Consider the following 12,731-nt stretch of genomic DNA (forward strand, 5'->3'; position numbering starts at 1 on the left):
TGCTAACCAACTGGAAGTGTGCTAACATTTCCCCCCCTCCCCCTCCTAGCAACCCCCCATGGTTAGATGTATTCCTCTTCTGTTTCTTCTTTACGTAGCCATAACTATAAATATGGTGATGATAATTTGATGGGAGTGAGACTTTACTGTATGGATTGCATTTGCACATGGCGAAAGAATCTGCCCTTGAAAGGCTCTTTTAAAGTTAAGAGTTTTGCAGTACGTCATTGATTTGTCAGCTATATGAGAGTTTAGTCCTCAGGCTTCATTTCTCTTTCCCCTTTCATGAAAATGTAGAAGTCGGCCTGGACACAAGCAGGCTGACAAACGCTTCGTTATTCATGAGTGTTTTATATCTCTCTTCATAACAGCAGTTGCCAGCATGTTTATGTCTGTACGTCCCATTTGCCCTTGCACCCCATATTTTTCACATTTTATTTTTAGCTCTTTTTCTCGTTTCTCGGGATAATGTTTCTGCATACTGTGAGCCTCAGTGAGTGTATTGTGCATGATGATTTTGTTATGCTTGATCAATGGAAGGCTGTCATAGTCTTTGCTCCAAACCACCATTATATCACTGGCAGTCTACTCAGATGTGACTTATACGTTTGCATGTATTCAGGTAGCTTATGCTTCCATTAAAACAAGCTCAGCATGAAGTTGAATTTAGTATTCACTTTTTTGGGGGGGGGTGTAGTATGACTAACTAGCATAACCAGTTATCTTTTTTTTAAAGATAATCATAGATTAAATGTGTTACTTTCCTGAATTCTCAATTACATCTTGCTTTTACAGAGCCTAGGGGTGGCATTCAACTAAGGTTTACTCCAAGTCTGTGAACGTGACTAAGTTAAATTCATTAATTTCAATGTGTCTACTCTGAAAAAAAGCGGTTGACCACCACCCTAGGTTTCTTATAAAGTTTGCTTTGAGTAGGTAAATGGATGTCATAGTATTGATCAACCAGCATGTTAATAGCATTGTATGCATAAGCCATGTTACAAGTACTGATGAAAGTAACAGCGCTCCTTGTTCTTCAGTGTGTCTTGGACTGTAGTTTTTGTGTGTGTGTGCGTGCGTATGCTTACACTCTTCAACAGGTGGTGCAGGACACACTAGTGGGTCACAGCCTGAGCCAAGGTGGGCCACAACAGGGGCTCTATCACTATGCAAATATATGGCAAAAGATCAATAAATGGGTTCCCAAATGCATGTTTCAGTTAAAGGGGAATACTGGGTCTGAAAAGTTTCTAGACTCCTGCTCTAGATGAACTTTGTGCAGATCAGATATTTGGTATTAAATTGGTTAACAGTTTGCAGATTGTTAGCACTGTAAAAGAAATCTTGAGGGAGACTGTAAAATCCGGAGTAGACTCCTTGGTTTCACAGCCCCTTTTTGGATCAAGGGAAATGGTGCCTTTTGCTGAGATGATTTAGGAGTGTGCTCTCATATGTAGTCTTGGCAGCACAGCGGACGTAGGCTGCTTGATTACAAGCTCTGCCCTGTGTTCGGGAGACCACAGTGCAGTTTGACTATAGGGAAAAGATACAAAGCCAACTAAGCAAGCGATACTGTGAGAGAACAGGCATGCAACCAGAGAATGGTACTAATTATGAAATTGGATGCATATTTGTTACAGGATTTTGCCCCACCCCCAGTGTGAAAAACACCTTACATTTGGCTTCACTGATTAATGTTAACCCACATATTCGTACTGGGTTAACAAAATAATTTATTTCCCTTTTTCTATCATTTTTTTTTAAAATCTGAACTGAGGAATGGTTCTGTTAAACTTAAATGCTTGCATAGTAACAGAAAAATAAGAGTACTGGTTGTTGTTGTTGTTGTTGTTGTTGTTGTTGTTGTTGTTTTACTGCCCTATGAGACAATCCTATATATGTTTATTCATAATTAAGCCCCACTGCATTTAGTGGGGCTTATTCCATAGTTTTTAAGATTTCACCCTCTGTTTGTTTGGCTTTTTCTTGCAAAAGCCTTCATCAATACCTGCTAGATTATTTTCCTAGAATCTGAAATGCACAAGAAGACCTTTATCAGGGACAATCCAGTAAGGACAGATTAAACAACCTGTGTTTATTTGATAAGCAATTAGGTATTCAGCCAGAGAATGGAGTTGAGCTTTGCATTTTGAACTGAACAAGTTAAATTTTCTCTCCACATCAGTTGTGTGTAGCTAACGCATTTGGAGATTTGAGTAAATATTTCCTTTTTCAATGAAGCTGACACACTGGCCACGGACAAGTTCCTATTGCTATGTCTTTGCAGGGTTCTTTTTTGATCAATCCATGAAAGTGTAGGTGAGACTTGAAAGCTGATGGATGTTTCTCACAGCCAGATTACCATAAGATGGTCCAAGGAGTACTGGGGAGGTGCCCAGGAAATCCTAAAATTATGCAACTCTACTCTTACATGATTACCCATCCACCTATCAATTAAATAGTTTCTCTCTAGTAGTTGGCATACTTCCATATTTCCTATTCATTTTGAAGCTACATTTTAGAAGATGTCTTCCGAATCTTAGGTTAGAAATATTCCAAAATTTGGTCAGTTCAGAACTGTAGAACGTAAGGAAAAATAATGTTGTTAGATCCAACTGACAGTTGGAGAACAATTACTTGACAAGGCTGCAAAACTATGGGCAACATACTTCCATTGCCTACTTGCTCAATGGAAATCCGCTTGCAGAGTAGGAGTTTCGGTTTCTCTTCTCCATCCTTTTCACGTGCCCTCAAATCTGCTTGGACAGAATCCAAATGCTCCAGAGTAGATGTTGGGGTTCAAAGGGGTGTGTGTGTGCTCTGACCCTGTCTATTTTGCCCTATGCTGTACTTTACCAGAGTCCAGTTTTCAGCTGGGTAATTCAATTGGCTGATCTGTTTTTTTAAAATATTAAGTGGTTTAGAAATGCTTTTAAATAATATTACACTAAGATAACAATTTCTCTCCAAGTAATACAATATGAAATAATTAAGGTTAATGGGGCACAGTTTTTCATGTAGCTAACACATGTGTCCTTGGAAACCTTTGGCCACTTTCACTCAGATTGGAAGTAGGCTTATCTCTATAGATATCTCTGTAGAGAAATTATGTTTAAAGCAAGCCACAATTTATTATGTAATATGTTGATAAAAGGAGGCTTCAGCTTTAGATTCGACCCAGATGTTAAAGGTTTTATTTCTAAATGCTTTTAAAAAAATTACTGGTGAGCATAAATATCACACCAGGTTTAAAGTGACTTCCAAGCTGCAGAAAGTAATGTTGGCTTGCAGTAATCAGGATTTAAAACATTATCTACTCCAGGAGCATTTGGTCTCTCCTCCCGAAATCCTATTTAATTCCATTCACTTCTCAAACACTCAATTTTCATAACTCTGCCTTGAAAGAATGGTTTGCTCTACAGTCGTGATATACATGGTGTCAGTGTGGCCTGACCTACCTCACTTGGTCATATGCTTTAAACATCACGGCTTTCGATATTTGCAAGGAAAGAAAATGCTTCTATATCCACTTTCAACAAATAAAACGCACACGGTGATTTCGTAGGTGATTGGAGAAGTGGTCATATAAATGGGCTAGCAGTAGAGCCAGTGGAGTGATCAATAAAATGTAATAAGTGAAATGCAGCTCATGTTTGTATGGCTGTCGCTTAAAAATCTGGCATAGAGATTGTTCTCCTTTCTTCTTCAGAGGTAATGCCGTACCACAATATTTCCACTGGTTCATGAATGGTTGCTTTGCATTGAGGTAGTACTACATACATGGATATGTCTATTGAAGCTGGGCTTTGTACATATTCTGCTTTAGATTCAGTTCTTTCCGTATAATGCTGCATTGTATTTAATTCTGTCCCTTTTTTCTATTTTTGTTGTCTTAGTATTTATTGCACCAGCAAACAGTGTTTTACAGAATAGCAAAAGTATATAAAAAAGCCCTCATTCTGTTTAAATACCAAAGAGCCTTGCTGATCTTTAAGGTGGCCTGAGGCCCTTTTATGGTCTAGACTCCACTTCATCAAGTAGTTGATGAATGTTTCTGCTGTGAAACATTTGTCAGGTTTGCAAGGGACTCTGTTATTTTTGCTACAGAGTTGTACCCTTGGAAGTTTTGTTGGTAAGGGTGGCAGTGGTTAATCTGTGCCCCCCCCCCCCGGTGTTGCTGGCCTACAACTCCCATCTCTTAAGAACTGGCCTTGCTACCTGGGGCTGATGGGAACTGGAGTCCTAAAGATCTGAAGAGTCAGACGTTAACTGGCCCCAGCTTGGAGGAAGTGCTCAAATCAAATCAAATAGTGTATAAAGGAGCAAATGCATTCAGAAACCATTACATTTTATCACCCTGAACATCTCACATGAGAAATATTTAGGACTAGCTGTGTAGATCTTCAGTTCTTTCGGATCAGTTCATTTAAGGAGCTACTTAATTCAGCCTGTTTGTGGATGCATGGAAGCCTCATTATACAAGAGCAGGATGGAGGCAGAATTGCTACGGTCAAAGTGCAAAACTTGGGGTGTTTGATTTGCTTTTCCTTCCAGTAGCACCTTAAAGACCAACTAAGTCAGTTCTTGGTATGAGCTTTCGTGTGCATGCACACTTCTTCAGATACCTGAAGAAGTGTGCATGCACACGAAAGCTCATACCAAGAACTGACTTAGTTGGTCTTTAAGGTGCTACTGGAAGGATTTTTTTTTGGTTTTGACTATGGTAGACCAACACGGCTACCTATCTGTAACTGATTTGCTTTTGTTAGAGAAGCCCTTACCACATTGCTTTTTAAAATTTGGTGCGTGTTTGGCCTGCTTTACTAGTGGTAGGAGTGTTGCTGTGACAAAAAAGATAACTGTACAAGCACAGCAAGTTTGGCTGTATTGTGGCCATGATATTTACTAGAAAATATGGGTGTTTGCTGTTATACTGTTAGCCCTGGGGCCTAGTTTGGGTCTGACATGGAGGGATGGGCATGAACTAGCTGGATGTCAGACACCCAATTAAGCAGACAGGAACCAAGGATAAGAGGCATGTGATGCAGTCACGAAGAGTCTGTGTTATGTACTAGGACGAGTTCCTGACACTAGCAGACCAGCTTAGAAAGAAGGGATTTATAGGGCCTGGTGACTTTCCACTATGGACCAACACCTGGACCGCTGCTTCAGCCTAGAAGGAGCCCTTGCCCTATGAATAGCTGGATCCATCTGTTTGGCTGAAGGACTAGAGTGCTGGTGGCTGCTGGAGGCCATTTTTAAAGATATTTGCCTTGTTTAAGCTTATGTTTAACGTCAGTGTGGTGTAGTGGTTAAGAGCGGAAGTCTTGTAATCTGGTGAACTGGGTTCGTGTCTCCGCTCCTCCTCATGCAGCTGCTGGGTGACCTTGGGCTAGTCACACTTCTCTGAAGTCTCTCAGCCCCACTCACCCCACAGAGTATTTGTTGTGGGGGAGGAAGGGAGAGGAAGGGAAAGGAGAATGTTAGCCGCTTTTAGACTCCTTTGGGTAGTGATACAGTGGGATATCAAATCCAAACTACTACTCAAATCCAAATGAACCTGCCCACATAGGTAGGAAATATGAATAAGCAACAGCATATTTCTAACCTCGGACTAGCTTCTCAAGAAATAAGACAAGGGCTATTGATTCTGCCTATTTTTTTTTTGCTATGACAGCTTTCTACATGAATGATGGAGCCATTGCTATGACTACTCCAACTTAAGCATTTACAAACATTTTTGTTAAAATTCAGGTAATACCGGGGAGATCAAAATCTGATTTGAGGGCAACTGAAGTGCTTGACTTTTCTTCTCACCGTCCCCAGCCCCCAAAGTGAAGCAAATAGCAGAATATATGCTGTAATAAAATTTTGTTACTGGAGCAAGGAGCAGGGAGGAGTAAGTAGGACAGGCATTATTCTGTTTAAATGAAGTCACTGTTGGCAAAACAGAAAGTTATTTGACTGGGAAATATTCGGTGTCTCTCTCTCACACACACACCCTGGCAGTCCTAGTTGCCTAGTTGTTGTTGTTTTTTTGTAAGTTAAATTTGTCAATACATCTGAAAAGGTTTGGATTGGTTTTGCATATTGTGTGTGTGAGAGAGAAACAGGGCCTTCTCTGCTATTTAGATGGCTGAGATGGGCAACCACAGAAAGCAGGTTTTAAGGGTATTGTTAAAGGGCACATTGTCAATTACTTCATTCATTTTAATATTTATTTACTGCAATGGAGGAACCAAATACCAAAATATATTTTGAGGGGGGAAAAGTTGTTTATTTCTAAACACACTTTTACAGTAGCCATCTCAAATATCATGTTGTTTGCATACATTTAAAAGCCATGTCTCCATAATACCACATAGATAGATAAACTTAAGATCCAGTTCACTCACAGAGCTGTGTAATTCATAGCCCACCGGAGATTGTTTGAGCTAGACCCATTTTAGATATTCATGTAATTAAGAACAAGTCCAGGTCTCATGTTGCCAATTCACATATGAATTCCACATACATATCCATGTATGTAGGCAGTTGCTTATTTACATATATAACTCTTGAATCTGGCCTAATGTTTCAAACCATGCCTGCATTAACACTTCCTTTTCTTGATTAGTTATATTCTTTCTGGTATGACAGACATTGAGCTCTGAAGAAGTAAGAGAAAAAAGGCTGACCAGCTCATATATCTGCCGTTGAAACTAAAAATATTGTGCTATTTTATTCTTGTCTAAAAATTATTTTTTAAGGCTGAAACATCTAATAAATTAATATATCAATGTTAATTATATTGATTAAACAATGTACTTCAAAGGTTATTCTTCCTCTTTCACGATGTTCATACCTTTTATCCCATTTTCTCCACCAGGTAGGAGGGGGACCATGGCAGAAGCCGTCTCTGGTGACTAAGGAAACAAAGAACATCGCTGAAGGATTTTGGATACCTGTGCATTTCAAAGGTATATGAAATACATAGCCATACATATTTCTAGAGTTGTTTTCACCATCTCTTACTAGAAGGGAGGGTGTCAGGCAGTATGTACATGATGGCAAACGGCTGGGCTCTTTGTAATGATCTGTAAGGAACAGTATAGGAATAAATTGTTTTCAGAACCTTCCCTTTGGAAGCCTCAATGAACATTAACCAATACAAGTTACAGCTTTGCTATTAATGAATTTGGGTTTCATGGATTAATTTGACTCTTTCTTTGAAACAATGTTCTATTGATCTAGTGTTGTCCTTTGGGCAAAACGTTCAACATGGCCTTGAGAACCGACTTCAAGTTGGAGCACGGTCACTGCCTTGCTGGGTGTCCTCTCTGAAGCGCCTCGTGAGGCATGCTCTTATCTGTAAAATGCTAACAAAGACATAGCTTTCATTCTCACAACTCATTCTGCAAGTTATCATGATTATTAGATTAGCTAATACAGTTTCTGCAAAAGCTCATTTTCTGCAAAAGCATATTGCGTACAAAGTATCACCAGTGTTTCGCCCCCCCCCCCAGCAATCTAGTATGCATGAACTATATTGCCAAGAAGTATAAAACCCTTAATCAAATGATCAAAGGTCTTTGTAAACTTTGCCCATAGAGCTTCTACCTTGAAAAAGAAGATTTGAGTTGGTATTTGGGATGCTTGGGTAGCTGCCAGGGACGCAGCACTGTGGCAAGGCTCACCCCTCTTGCTTTTTGCACTGGACTGACGCTTCAAGCAGCTAGCATAACTCTGGGGCACTGTGGAACATTAAAAGACCCAGTTGCCCAGTGCTCTTGGAAGTGCTGCCACCAACAGTCGGGTACCAGACAGTCACAGTGCACAAAGTGGGGTGCTGCCACTGCGCAGGTTACCTGGTTGCAGTGGTCCTGCTGCTCACCAGGACCTGGACGGGATGAGACAAGGCAGTGCCAAGGGCAGAAGAGACTGAGCAGCTGCACCGCCTCAAGTTGCCAGTCTAGTGCTTCCTTTGCCCTTGCCACTCCCTTGCCCCACCTCGCCCCACCCCAGTGTTCACAAGCAGCAGCGTGGCCACAGCTAAAAAGGCAGTGCAGTGGCAGCACCACAACTACTACTTGGTCCCCCCTCAAACCTGGAATTAGCCCTAAGAGATAGATTTTTCCACAAGTAGGGTTCTCAGATGCTCCCTAACCTACCTTATTTTATTTTATCCTTGAGCTTGACACCAAAGGTACTGTATATACTCGAGTATAAGCCAACCCGAATATAAGCTGAGGCACCTAATTTTAGCACAAAAAACTGGGGAAACGTATTGACTCAAGTATAAGCCAGTTCACCACACCACAAACCTGGTGGTGGCGGCAGTGGCGGAGGAAGAACAACCAGCCTGAAAGAGCTGCTTTCGGGCTGCTCGTCCCTCTGCCGCTCACAAAAGCAGGCATACGAGTGCCACGCCTCTCCCAACTGCAGCTCCTGCCCTTGCGAGAGACGGGCGGCGGCGGGCCCAGCGGTGAGAAAGGGCTCCTTTCGCACTGTTCATCCCTCCACTACCACCGCCCAACTCACTCGAGTATATGCACATAAAAAATGTGCTGAAAAAGTCAGCTTATACTCGAGTATATACAGTAAGCGCTTTAATTCGAAATCATCAAAAGGTGCTGAGCTCTTGTTCCTTTGATTACTCTCTTAAATATAAAGCTTGTCACCTTAGTGTGCCTGCGGTCCTGTATTTCTGTATAAAGGTGTGCCCAAACACATCAAAAAGTGAGAAAGGAGCAGATTGTTGACACCAGTAATACTGATATCAAAACCTGTTCCCAAATTGACACTGTGGTTGCCAGAATGCTTACTGGGAGAGTGAGATGGAATCTCATTGCACTGATTCAGAAAGAGTTAGATTGGTTGTCAGTTTACTTCTGGGCCAAATTCAAGATGCTGGTTCTTATCTATTAAGCCCTAAAGGGCTTGGGACCCCAGTACATGACAGATGACCATGTTTTAAAACTCCTGGCTCCAATATTGTTATCTTTTCGGTGCTATCTTAAGGCATATTTGTTTGCCCAGGCATTTTAATTGGTTTAGTTTAGCCTGCTGTCTTGTTTCAATCTGCTCATCTTATTTATTGAGGTATTTTATGGTTTTATTATGGTATATTACATTTGATATTGGGTTTGTTTACATACATGTTGTACCATGTCCTGGTAATTACATAGATGAAAGTTGGGCCAGAAGTACTTTTACAAAAAATGAATGAATGAATAAAAATGTTAGAACAGGGATATTTGAAGAAAATACATAGTTGAGCCTTTCTGAAAATGCTGTCTCAATGTGAGTCAGATCATTGGTTCATGTAGGACATTATTGCCTACCATAACTGGTGACAAGACTCCAAGGTATTGCGACCAGAGATCTTTTTAACTGGAGGTTCTGTGGACTGAACCTGGGACATTTCCACATGCAAATGCCATGCTAACTTATGGAACCTCCTCTAAGCAGGTCTAAGGTACAGGCCCATGCCTCTCCTTCAGCCATGGAGTCTGTGGTATTTGAACACACAACTTCACGGATGCAAGCTGGTAACAATGCAGACCTAAAGTGCTGAATCTCAAATACAGGACCTTCAGTGCATAGAGGCCAGTGCTGTTTTTTCTGTAGTCACATAGGTAGGACTCTGAACATCTTGGCTAGTATCCAGTAATGGGGTCTAGCAATATGAACATGAATTGCCCAAGCCAGCCAAAAAGTGACTTGCTTCAAACAGAAGTTGGCATCTAAGTGCACAGACCTATCTAAAGTTAGGCTACTATGGGGTACATTTTGGTGGCATCCTCTGCCCTTCCCATCAATAGCTTATGTAGCAGATGGGAAGCATGGAGATGTCTGAGATCTGTTTGAAGCATCCTTTGAGGGATTATGCACTCCTGAATGAAAATGTGTTCCCTAAAAGAACACAAATTCTAAGCTGTCTCTGTCAAAAAACAGCAACAATTTTCTCTTAAACTTAAGAGAACATTTATTTAATAATTTTCTTACCCAGCCTTCACCATAAGGTCTCAGGATACTGTACAAAAATGTAATCATGCAGTTTTAAAACCAAATAAAACAGTTGCAGAGCAAAATCTGAACAACAGAGACAACAGAGTGATGCTGTGATTGGAAATATTACTGGGTGTAAATTTTTAGAAAGACTTAAGCTGGGATTCAGACTTTTGGGAGCAGAGGTGTTTGTCTTTTTTCATACTTCTTTTTTGGAAAGAAAAACTGCAAGCAGTCTTAATAATATTAAAGTCTTCCATAAACTCTGTGTCTAAATTCCTTAGAGGAAGGGAATTTTATAATTTAATGGGGTAGCCAAAGCAACTGTCATGCAGTATCAGAATAATCCTGCTAAGTTAACAGACCAAAGGCAGAAAACATAGCCATGGTTCTCTTGGGCTCACTGTTCCCCTTTGGGGCAGGTTATATACTCAGCATACTTTTGCATTTGCTTTTCTAGTCATTAACTTTTGGCTTAAATAAAATAAAGTTAGAAGTTATGGTTGGATATGGCCCAATGAGATCCATGAATCTTGGATATATCTAGTACTATAAAGTTTTGGAGCTTCTCACATGTTCTTTTCTTTTGGTGTTTGTACTCCGTGTCCAGCAGAAAACATTTTTTTCCGCAGAACCCTCCTGCGAATACTTGAGATTATGCAGATTTTTATGACACCGACAAGATCATATGGAACTAGTTGCTAAGTTTGACAGATCTTCTAGGTGACCTGGTCTAAATGCATTTGACTAGAGGTAGTTGCCAGGAACATAAAAAACGTAATGCCAAATTGCTGAAAATTGCAACAGCTCAACTAAATTCCAAACTTACATGTTCTTTTGTCATTCTCCTAGGAATGAGTCCACTTCTAAAAGTCTGGGGAAATTGCAATTAGCAGTTTGTTGCCTTTGAGAACTAGGCAGCCATGGTGCCTAGCAGTCTTGGGTGAACTACTAAGAGTGTTTAATTTTTCACTAGGAAAAGTTCTCATCCTGTGTGCTGTGCAGATGTACTACTAATAAGCAACACTAGAATGCTAAAGTTCTTGCATGGATCTAAAGGCCACATTTGCACCTAATACTAAACTAAGCTGTGGTTTGAGCTAACCTTAATGTCCGCGAGTTGTGTGCTGCTGCACACAGCTCAGGGACTCCTGCTTTGTTCCCCCCTTAGCTGAACAGGGTAACAAAGCATGGAGTGGCTGGTTTAGTGTTATCTTTGCACAATGCTATAATTAGAAAGGGAAGAAATAGTTGCAGTTTTTAATCTTGCATTTCATACCAAAATTACAAGTAGTCAAATTGAGTAAGGAGGCACACGCTAAAAATTATTTTTAAGTCTCCCTGTTTTTAGTAGGAAGGTGAAGCTGCTGAGCATTTGCTTAATGTTTTTCAATGAAATCATAGGTATTTATTTTTTTTTGTATTTAAACAGTATACATATTTTTAAACAACATGCAGTCTTAAAAAACAAACAAACCCAGGGTGTATTCAACTAAGTTTTACTCAGAGTAAATCTGTTGAAATTAATGGACCTAACTTGTTCAAGTTCATTAATTTCAACGTGTCTATTCTGAGTAAAACTTAGTTGAACGTCACCCTCTGAATGCAGTGAAGCACATATGTAAAATAAAAGAGATGGGGGTGAGGAAACATCGCAGCATTTTCTTACTGTTTCTTGTGCCCAGCATCCCAGAAAAAGACCCTCATTTTACATCTTTTGGTATGTGTCTGTTCAACAGCTAATTAGACATTTGGATATATACAAAATGCTCCCAGTGCAAGCAGGATGGTGCATGCTGCTTTGCGTAGTTGCCACATCCCTGTTCATTTCTTGGGGCCTCTCCTTCCCTCCCTTCCCATAAATAAGGGGTCTCAATTTCCCAGCCTTGAAAAAGGAAGATGAGGAGCTGCAGCTGTCTGCTGTATCTGTGTAAAGGTTTTAGTTTGGGGGAAGGAGCGCTGTCTGGTTCTATATGTGTGAAAGGTGTGTGTGCCCACATTTGTATGTGGTGGTGATGTGTATGTTTTGTTTCCATATTTATATATGCAGTGGACATGCTTGTTTTAATCCAGTGACCCTGAATCACGCCCACCCTTTTTGTATGGGTAACATCCTGCCGTACCAATTATCATAGTTTAACCATTATAGGAATATTAAAAAGACCATTGTACATAAGATCATGGAGCATAAGGACAGCACTGCTGGACCAGAATAATATCCTATGTAGTCCAGCAGACATGGTGCTGCGGGTTGCAGACGCTGCGGGTTGCGAGCGTGCTTCCCGCACGGATAACATTCGCAACCCGAGCATCCACTGTACAGTGTGCGAATAAGTATTTTATTTTGTCTGCCCTGAATCTTCCAATGGATAAGTGAAGAACACCATCTGAGCTTTTATCACTGTTGCCATACCTTGACATGAGCCTGAAAACCCCTACATTTTAACCACTCACATACTGAGTTTGGCAGGGTGCTTAAAAGGGATTAGGTGCAATTTGAAGTGATCTTGAAAGTAATCTACCCTTTAAGTGACCTCTTATCTCTTTAAGCGCCTACTGTGTTCACAGTCATAGCTGCTAAAAGGGGATTTGTTGAGGATCACTTAAGCATGATCAAGGTGATTGTGGTCTTGACAGTTTCAACCTGAGCTAGACGAAATCTTGATGTGGGCAGGTGAGGTGGGTGGGTCTTTGAAACTATTGTTGGTGCATGGACTAATGGCTGCAATGCTGCCGTGGTG

General features: G+C 40.7%; 1 protein-coding gene across 16 annotated transcripts in view; it reads left to right on the forward strand.

Moving 5' to 3' along the window:
• FAM53B (family with sequence similarity 53 member B) overlaps window positions 1-12,731 on the forward strand; it is a 121,703-nt gene that overhangs the window by 3,814 nt on the left and 105,158 nt on the right. For 15 of the 16 annotated variants that reach the window (XR_014564937.1, XR_014564938.1, XR_014564939.1 and 12 more), the window contains one exon: window positions 6,869-6,959. The gene's annotated coding sequence lies outside the window, so the exon portion shown is untranslated. The remainder of the gene's footprint in view (window positions 1-6,868; window positions 6,960-12,731) is intronic. The other variant, XM_083741441.1, reaches the window with a different exon arrangement.

Source organism: Podarcis gaigeae (assembly GCF_964106915.1).
Source record: "Podarcis gaigeae genome assembly, chromosome: 5".
Classification (NCBI taxonomy): domain Eukaryota; kingdom Metazoa; phylum Chordata; class Lepidosauria; order Squamata; family Lacertidae; genus Podarcis; species Podarcis gaigeae.